Raw genomic sequence first — 8,581 nt, 5'->3', positions numbered from 1 at the left:
GTTTAAGTAAGTACCTCTCTTACTCCTCACATCAGGACCATCTGCTTAAGGGTCAAAGTCCTCACAGTGGTCTGGGCTTTTCCATATCAACCATCAATCAAGAAAGCAATAACCACACTTACCCACAGGCCAGTCTTATGGAGGAAGCATTTTTTGTTTTTTCAATTTAATTTTTAGATACTCTAGCTTGTGTCAAGTTGACAAAACCCCAACAAGTCTATTAAAAGCATAGCAGAAATGTTATTTACTTTCTTCTATGATAAAAATCAGAGAACCATGTGATAGAGCAGAAAATAGAAGCCATAGATTTTTAACATGAGTTAATATGAGATTTATACTTTGGGCAATTCCCTTAACCTTGGTCATAATTCACCCTCTTGTAAAGTTACACTGTTGTGGTAGACAGCCTCTAAGATACATTTACTATTAGAATTCTGTTACTGATTTTAAAAATCACTAAACCTTCCAACAAATGTTGTTTAGCAAAACAACAGAATAGCTTTTTTTTTAAGCTGGTAGAATTTTTAAATTAAAAAATAAATTTAAACGCCCTTGTATTTGCTAATTGAATGATTTTTTTCTTAGACATGCAAGTTCATGTGTAGATGCATTGGATTTTATAGCGAGTGTGCAAAAGTTCAGTTTCTGGGAACTATCTATGTCTTAATGTAGCTGTGTGATATATTTGTAAACTGTGACATGATTTATTTTATAATCTTTATATCCAGTTTACTCTCCTGTTACTGGGTTATTGTAACAGCATCCAGCTCACTGGAGCATTGGGAGGTGATTAATCACAGGAACCTCCAGCCCATGATTAGAATATTCAGCCGTTTCCCTTGCAGGTGAACTTTCAGTATCAGTGTAGTGTCACCAGCTATTCTAGACTGCCATCATTTAAACATTCATTGGTATAAAAAGGGCTACTTCACTTAGAAATCTCTTCTTTTAAAATCTAATCTGGATAGCTCTTCCAGTTTACTCTGCCCAGACCATTTCTTTCTCCTGCTAAAACCTGACGACAATGAATCCCAAACCTGATAAAACTAGTATGAATTTGTCTGGTATTTAAGGCTCTTATTAATATTGGTTCAATTTATCTTCCTTAAATTCATTCTGATAGTTTGGCACATATATGTGTGTCTGCTGAATAGAACTGACGAAATATCCTGAGAACAAGTTCTGAGCTAGCCTGGTGAAGTTCCTAAAAAAGGAAGCTGTGTTGTTTACAGTGGTATATTCATCCATGGCAACACAGCAAGTATCAAATGTTTGTTTAAATGAACCACTTTTATCCAGAAAAAATTTCCTTCTTCATAGAAGCATTTTCTTTTCATCTTTCTCTTTATCCATTTATTTTTCCAACACAATATGCTTATTGATTATTTGAGAATTCCATATAATGCACCCTGATCCATCTCCCACCCTGTGACCTCCCTTGAGAAGGAGGAGGAGAAGGAGCAGGAGGAGAAGGAGGAGCAGGAGGAAGAGAAAAAGAAAATACTGAGTCCAATTTGTGATGCACATATTCTCACTGGAGCATGGTCAAACTCTCAGTGGTCAGCCCCTTAAAGAAAACAGAGTGTTTCCCCACCTGCACAAAAATCCATCAGCTCTGAAGAGGTATATTTCAGGTGTCACGATGTTTAGGAGTTATCCTCAATGGCTTCTTGTCTATACTGCCTTTTTGGGTGAGGGGGCTTGAGGGAGTGAGGAATGGTTGACACGGAAGCCTTCTATGTCTATCACTCTCAATTGTGAGTCTGTGGTCAATACCTCTACTAAAAAATCTTCCTTGCCCATTATCCCTTTAAAATCAGCAGCACAACGGATCATAGACATTCACATGGTCTCTGGTGTCAGCAAGGACCACAGACCTCAACATGGTCTCCAGTGGCGGTATAGAGCTTGGACATCAACACAGCTGCATCTGTACCATCATCATGTCCCTTGGAGCAGCACAGGCTGTAGACATCCACATGGCCCAGAGAGGCAGCATGGTACATGGACAATAACATGCTTCAGGCAGCAACAAAGACCATGAATATCCATGTGGCCTTTGCTGGTAACACAGGCCATGGATATTAATAAGGCCTCTGGCCACAGCAGGACAAAGGACACCAACATGGTCCACAGAGGCAGCCAAGACCATGGACATCAACATGGCCTCTGGCAGTAGCCCAGGGTATGGACATAGACATGGCCTCCAGAGGCAACACAGGCCATAACCATCCATGATTCTGGGTACCAACATAGCCTTGGTGGGCAGCACAAACCACAGTCACCAGCATATTCCCTGGCTTCTGTACAGATCATGTATACTAACATGGCCTCCCAGGGCAGCACAAATCACAGTGGACTATGTAAAAATGACAAGAGCCTCCCTCTGTATGCCACAGAAGTAAGTCTACAGTGGCTGCCCTGCTTTCAGTTCTCTTCCTGTTTAACTGCATCCTCTTTCTAGCATGGATTTGGTGGCTCCTCAGGTCTTGCTTGGTTCTCATTAACTTGCCATTGTGCCATTTTTATGCTGGCAACATTTCTTTGGTGATATCTCTTTGACTCAAGGGCAGTGTTATCATCTCAACTGTGTAAGCCTTACTTCAGGTATGATTTACATTCCCAAATCCTCCAATGGGGGACTTCTGTCATGTTTATTTCTTTTGCTATGAAAAAGAGAAATTTCTGTTATGAGTTAAGTATTAAACTATATCTTTGGGGTAGGCTTTGACTGGTAGCTCTGAGACCAAGTCCAAATTATTTTCTTCTTATACTGCATTCATTCTTGCTTTTGTCTCATTACTGACTAGTTCTTGAGTATCCATAAAGTACTGTGATCCTTTTCTAACATCATAAACTTTTATCTTCTTACAAACTGAAATAGTTGATGGTGCTTGTATAAATTAAAACTAAAGAGGTGATGTGCTCAAAATTCAATCCTTAGACTTGAATTCATGGCTTGTGACTCCAGACACTCTGCTGATGGAAAGGTCAAGTAAATATTCCACTTCTCTATGCAAAATGATTATCCAAGGAACTTCTTTTTCGAGACATGGTTTCCCTGTGCAATCTCTGACATGGAACTTTTGCTTGTCTCTCTTTAGCCTCCCAAGTCCTGAGATGACAGATGCATCTACAGGCAGCTCATCTAGGGAACTTCCTAAAATATGTGTTACTCAAGAGATCCCAATGCACTGCCTTGGATTAGGTCCTAGAACTCGATATCTTAAGAAAAACAAAAAGGACTGCTTTAGAAAATTTTTGAGATAGACATGGTTAAGGCAATGATAGTATTTATAATAATAGCAACTATATAATATATGTATCTATAACATATTTTCTACGACTTACTATTTTCAACTTCTATATTTTGAAACATTTTGGAACATATTTTGTCATTTGACATTCACTAGTACTTTGTGAACTATACATTAACCATCATTTCATTTATACAGGAGGAAGAAACATGGTTAAGAGAAGCCGTCTATTTATAAATAGTGAAGAGTCTGGCTGAAAGCCCATGCTAAAATTATAAAAAAGCATCCAAGTGAAAGGCTAGCCAAAGAGACTGCTGCCATATAGACTGGAGGAGAATACTACATCAGGGGCAGACAGTAGAGCTGTGAGGGAGCTTAATGGTGCAAATATTGGGAGTATTCCCTGTATTTGTACAGATCTTCATTTCTATTCTTTGCAAGGGCAATGTGAGTAGGAAGATCAAGTTAGAAAAAGGACTGAAGGAGCTGAGGGGTTTTGCAACCCCATAGGAAGAGCAACAATATCAACCAACCAGACCCCTACACCCCAGGGTTCCCAGGGACTTAAACCACCAACCAAAGAGTGCACATAGAGGGACCCATGTCTCCAGATGCATATGGAGCAGAGGATGGCCTTGTCAGGCATCAATGGGAGGAGAGGCCCTTGGTCCTGTGAATGCTCTATGCCCCAGTATAGGGGAATGCCAGGGTGGGGAAGCAGGAGTGGGAGGGTGGGTGGGGGAACACCGTCATAGAAGCAGGAGGAGGGGGCATGGGATAGGGAGTTTTCAGAGGGGAAACCAGGAAAGGGGATAACATTTGAAAAGCAAATAAAGAAAATATCTAATTTAAAAAGGGGAGAAAGAGAAGATCAAGAAATAAAGCAGGATTTAGAAAAGTAAAGAATGGATGGAATGTGCAAACATGTAGTATACATCATTTTTAATGAATTTTCCAGTAATAATAACACCAATAACAACAACAAAAGTGTAGAGGAAAGAATGGTCGTCACTGGGATGAAGAACTCCACTTGCAGTTTTAAAGATAACCATGAAAATATTAAGGGCAAAGAAAACAGAAGAAAGGGAAAAGCTGTTCTGGTTAAAAGCAGATAAAATTAATAAGATGGGGATGAGAAAAAGACGAGAGAAGATGTGATAAACACATTAGCTTTGAATACAAACATCTTTCTGAGTTAGCAGGGAATGGAAAAAATGTGCACATCTGTGGATACGGATGTGGGTATTCAGTTAGTAATATAGACAAGAATGTGTCAGGGAAATAAACAGTTGAAGTCACTTATGTAAGGTAGAATTTATTTCATATGGTGAGAAAACTAATAAGTGCTTTAATCAAAATGATGAAAAATTGGAGCAGCCACTTTGGGGAAAAAGAGACAGCGTTTCCTAGCAATATGTAATAAGATTGCCATGGGGGTTACAAAGCCCTTCTGAGAGAAAATAGCATATATGTACTGGGGAGTTCCAAGTGTGTCTTACTGTGTGAGTTTTGTGGATGTGTGATGTTGGATAACAGGGACAAAACCTTGAGTGTGTGAAAGGTAAAGGAACGTGTCCCAGGCTGACCTTTCAGATATGACAGAGAAACCAGCAAAGTCTTAGAGACAAGATGAGCAGGATGACAAATGAATCAACATGAAGTATGCACATAATGGAAATCTCAAAAGAGCTGGAAAAAGGTAAGCTGGGACTGAAAATGGAGGCTTGAAGAACCTAACAAAGTTTTCCTGTCTTGTACTGATACATTGTGAAGCTATCTTTTTGCATTTAAAGAGACTGATATTTTTGCTGAACCACACAATAAGTTAATAATACTCCTTGAGAGTAGTTTATAATTAACTGCTATCTGTGGTGCACTCAGCCTATTCCAGTTTAACCTCTCACTTAGAGAACAATGTAACCAGCCTTACTATGTTCTAGATTTTCCATGTAATCAGCATTTACAATCTAAGCCAATGTATATCTTAAATTAATCGTAAATTATATGGTGTCCTATGCCCCCGACCTAGCGTAATCTATGTGTATATGTTTAACTGTGTGGCAATCATTAGTGGAAAACAGCCAAGAGGTTGAACGAAACCTTAAAAACACACTCATCCATCAGAAATATTGAAAGCAATGTGGATATAGCGTGATAAGGTCTGTTTGCAGAGGTCAGTACAGTTTCTTCCTTTGTAAAAACCTCTCTTAAAGATTTATGCAAAGAATTCCTCGTTCCTTTCTGATGCCATGTGTTCTGTGCTATTCAACAAATACAAAACAAATCTCTTTGTTAGTGACAGTCAAATATTAGAAGCATTCAGGCTAGCAGAGACACGTAACAGGCAGACAACAGATGGGCCAGAACCCACATACTTCAGACAGAAGATACATTGGTAGAAGGAGAGAATACAAATTTGTGCTCACTTTTGGCCAAATTACTATAAGTAGCAGTGCTTTGTCTTTATTCCGTAATTTGACAAGTGCTTCTGAGGTTATCTTTAATGTATTAACCAACACAATGTATATTGAAAAAAACTAAAATGAATGAAAGGCTTTAAGTTCTCATTTAAATTTACACTGTCATGTTGAATTTTTAAAAACCTGAGGCAGAAAAGGCTAAAGTATGGTTTTGATCTTATTTTCTTTTAGATTTTTGTGATTATGTGAACACATTCTTCCTCCTGAATTCATGCCTTCGATTTCGAGAAATTTTGTAGGGAGGTTTGTAGGGAAGGCAACGAGATAACACAGGCAGCTACTGAAAGTCTGAATCGGTGACTTTCCTACATGACCTACTTAGTGAGACTCTGAGTAGATCCCAAAGAAGCTGCATTTAAATAATATCTAAGTGATTCTCACACATGTGATTATCTCCAGAAACTAACTTTCATAAGGCAGTCTTTATTAAATATCTCTCCTTAATTCATGAGCCTGCATTTAGAAGCATTGAGAGAATAATGTATGGCTGGTAGGCTTTGAGATCAGGACGGAAGGCAGAAATCAGTGATTTAGTATAAGAATTGGCCATTTTCTAAATTTCTTTCTTATACATAAGTTAGCATATTTACATATATGTACTGCATTCTCATTCACTGTTAATAGGGATACTGTGTATAGTACAAAATGGGAAGAATAAAATAAAATAGAGATTAGAGGACTGGACAGGAAAGTTGACAGGAAAGACCCCAAACATTGGAAGTGATTGGAAACAAAGGCTGTCCTGGAATACAGGCAGCATTTGAGAGTAAAGAAATGGGCGAGTTTCAATTCAGGAACCACGGCACTCCGTTGATGGTGGCTGCAGATTCACTGTTTCATAGTAAGTTGAATCAGACACTTGGCAGATGTCTATATATAAGGAACATTTTCATCTTGAGGCCTATTTGAGACATCCTCAATTATAAGCAATGCATATATTTTTAGAAATAGTCTTTTGAAAATAAAATATTTCTGATACCTTTTCCTATATCTGAAAAGAGTGCGTTTTTATAACTTTAGTAGCAGCAGCAGCAAGTGGACTAGGCAGAGTAGGAGCAGCTTTGGAAGAAGGAAGGCCAGGTCGACCCGTACGTGCAGTCGGTACACCCTGCACCCACTGCAAGAGGAGGTCCTGCAGCTCAACCAGGAGCTGGATGCTTCCAGTCAGCACAAAGATCTGCTGAATGTGGACCTGGCTGCCTTCCAGACCCAGGGCAACCAGCTTTGTGGCCTCATCTCCGGAATCATTTGTAGCACCTTGGAGAGTGGCTACCCCACAGCAAAGAACCAAACTGAAGCTGAGCTGGTCCTGCAGGAAAAGCACGACCTCCTCTTGAATTTGGAGCAGGAGATCACCAGAGCCTCTGAAGTGAAGGCGGAGGAGGAGGAGGAGGAGGAGGAGGAGGAGGAGGAGGAAGAGGAGAAGGAAGAAAGAAGAAAAGGCGGTGGCAGCCCGGGTCAAGTGGTAGGAGTCACAGGTGCAGCAGGGGCCAGGGGCTCTGGCACAGAGCTCTGCACCCAGCCCCAAGCCCAGCAGGTTCGCAGAATGAAGACCTGCAGGGGAAGTAAGAAGATAGTATGATGCGATGCAGTGGTACCAGCAACTTCAGGATGCTTCTGCCAAATGTCCTTTGAGGACCTGACCAGTAGCAACGACAGTAAGACGAGAAAGATAAGGATGGGCTTACAGAAGGCAGCCATCATCCCAGTGAGCTAGATCTCCAGTATCACAGGCTCAAAGATGAAGGAGGTCTTTGACAAGATTCATAGTCTGCTCTCGAGAAAGCCTGTCCAATCTGGAGGGCATTCCAGGACTGGACTTTGTCCAGTACAAACTGGCAGAGAAATTTGTGAAACAAGGGGAGGAGGGAGTAGCCTTTCATCATGAAGCTGCATTCCCTATTACAGTGGTGGCATCTGGTATCTGGAGGCTCCACCCCAAAGTGGGAGACCTCATTCTTGCTCTTCTCTACAAAAAGTGTCTGTACTCCGTTCTTTTCTACCCAACTTTCAAGGAAGGGATGGTTTTGGAGGATTATCAACGTATGCTTGTCTATCAAGTAATGGATTCCAGGGCTGAGCAACAGGACCCCTTTCTAAAATCCATGTATGGGATGATCCGTTTGTATGCTGCCATCATCCAGCTCCAGTGACCCTATGGAAACTGGCAGGAGGCTCATGCTCATGGTTTGAATCATGGCTGGTACTGGTTGGCACAGATCTTAAACATGGAGCCTCTCTCAGATGTGACAGACACTCTCCTGTTGACTTCTTGGAGGTGAGTGTGAAAGCTCTCATGGAGCAGTTCCAGGTCCAGTTGTGGAAGATGATACTTCTCATCGAAGAGGACTACTTGCCCAGAATTGAAGCCATCACAAGCTCAGGACAGACAGGCTCTTTCATACATCTCAAGCAGTTCTTGGAGAAATGTCTGCAATGCAGAGAGATTCCTGCGCTCAAAGCTTTCTGATGTCCTCCTTTTGGCACTCTTGATGTCTTTTGTCGCACTGTGTGGGAGGAGAGGCAACAATAAATAAACTGAGACAGCAGATTTGAAAAAACCATGTCAGAGTGTTTTTAATATTTGTCAGTGCTGGAGAGATGGCTCAGCAGTTAAGAGCACTAACTGCTCTTACAGAGATCCCAAGTTCAATTCCCAGCAACCACATGGTGACTCACAACCAGCTGTAATGAGATCTGATGCACTCTTCTAGTGTATGTCTGAAGACAGCTGAAGTGTACTCACATAAATGAAAATAAATAAATCTTTTTAAAAATTATGCTTTTATAGTTAAAAAAGAAGCTTCTTTGTGAAGTAGATTGTGCAAAAACTCACAATTACTC

The 8,581-nt window shown here is 40.6% G+C and overlaps 1 pseudogene; it reads left to right on the top strand.

Moving 5' to 3' along the window:
* Nucleotides 1-1,883: 1,883 nt before the first annotated feature.
* Nucleotides 1,884-8,230, top strand: LOC116088944 (annotated as a pseudogene).
* The last annotated feature ends 351 nt before the right edge of the window (nt 8,231-8,581 follow it).

The sequence above is a fragment of the Mastomys coucha genome, unplaced genomic scaffold, assembly GCF_008632895.1.
Source record: "Mastomys coucha isolate ucsf_1 unplaced genomic scaffold, UCSF_Mcou_1 pScaffold14, whole genome shotgun sequence".
NCBI lineage: Eukaryota > Metazoa > Chordata > Mammalia > Rodentia > Muridae > Mastomys > Mastomys coucha.
The sequence above is the reverse complement of the archived record's forward strand: the minus strand, read 5'-3'. Positions and strand labels throughout refer to the sequence as shown.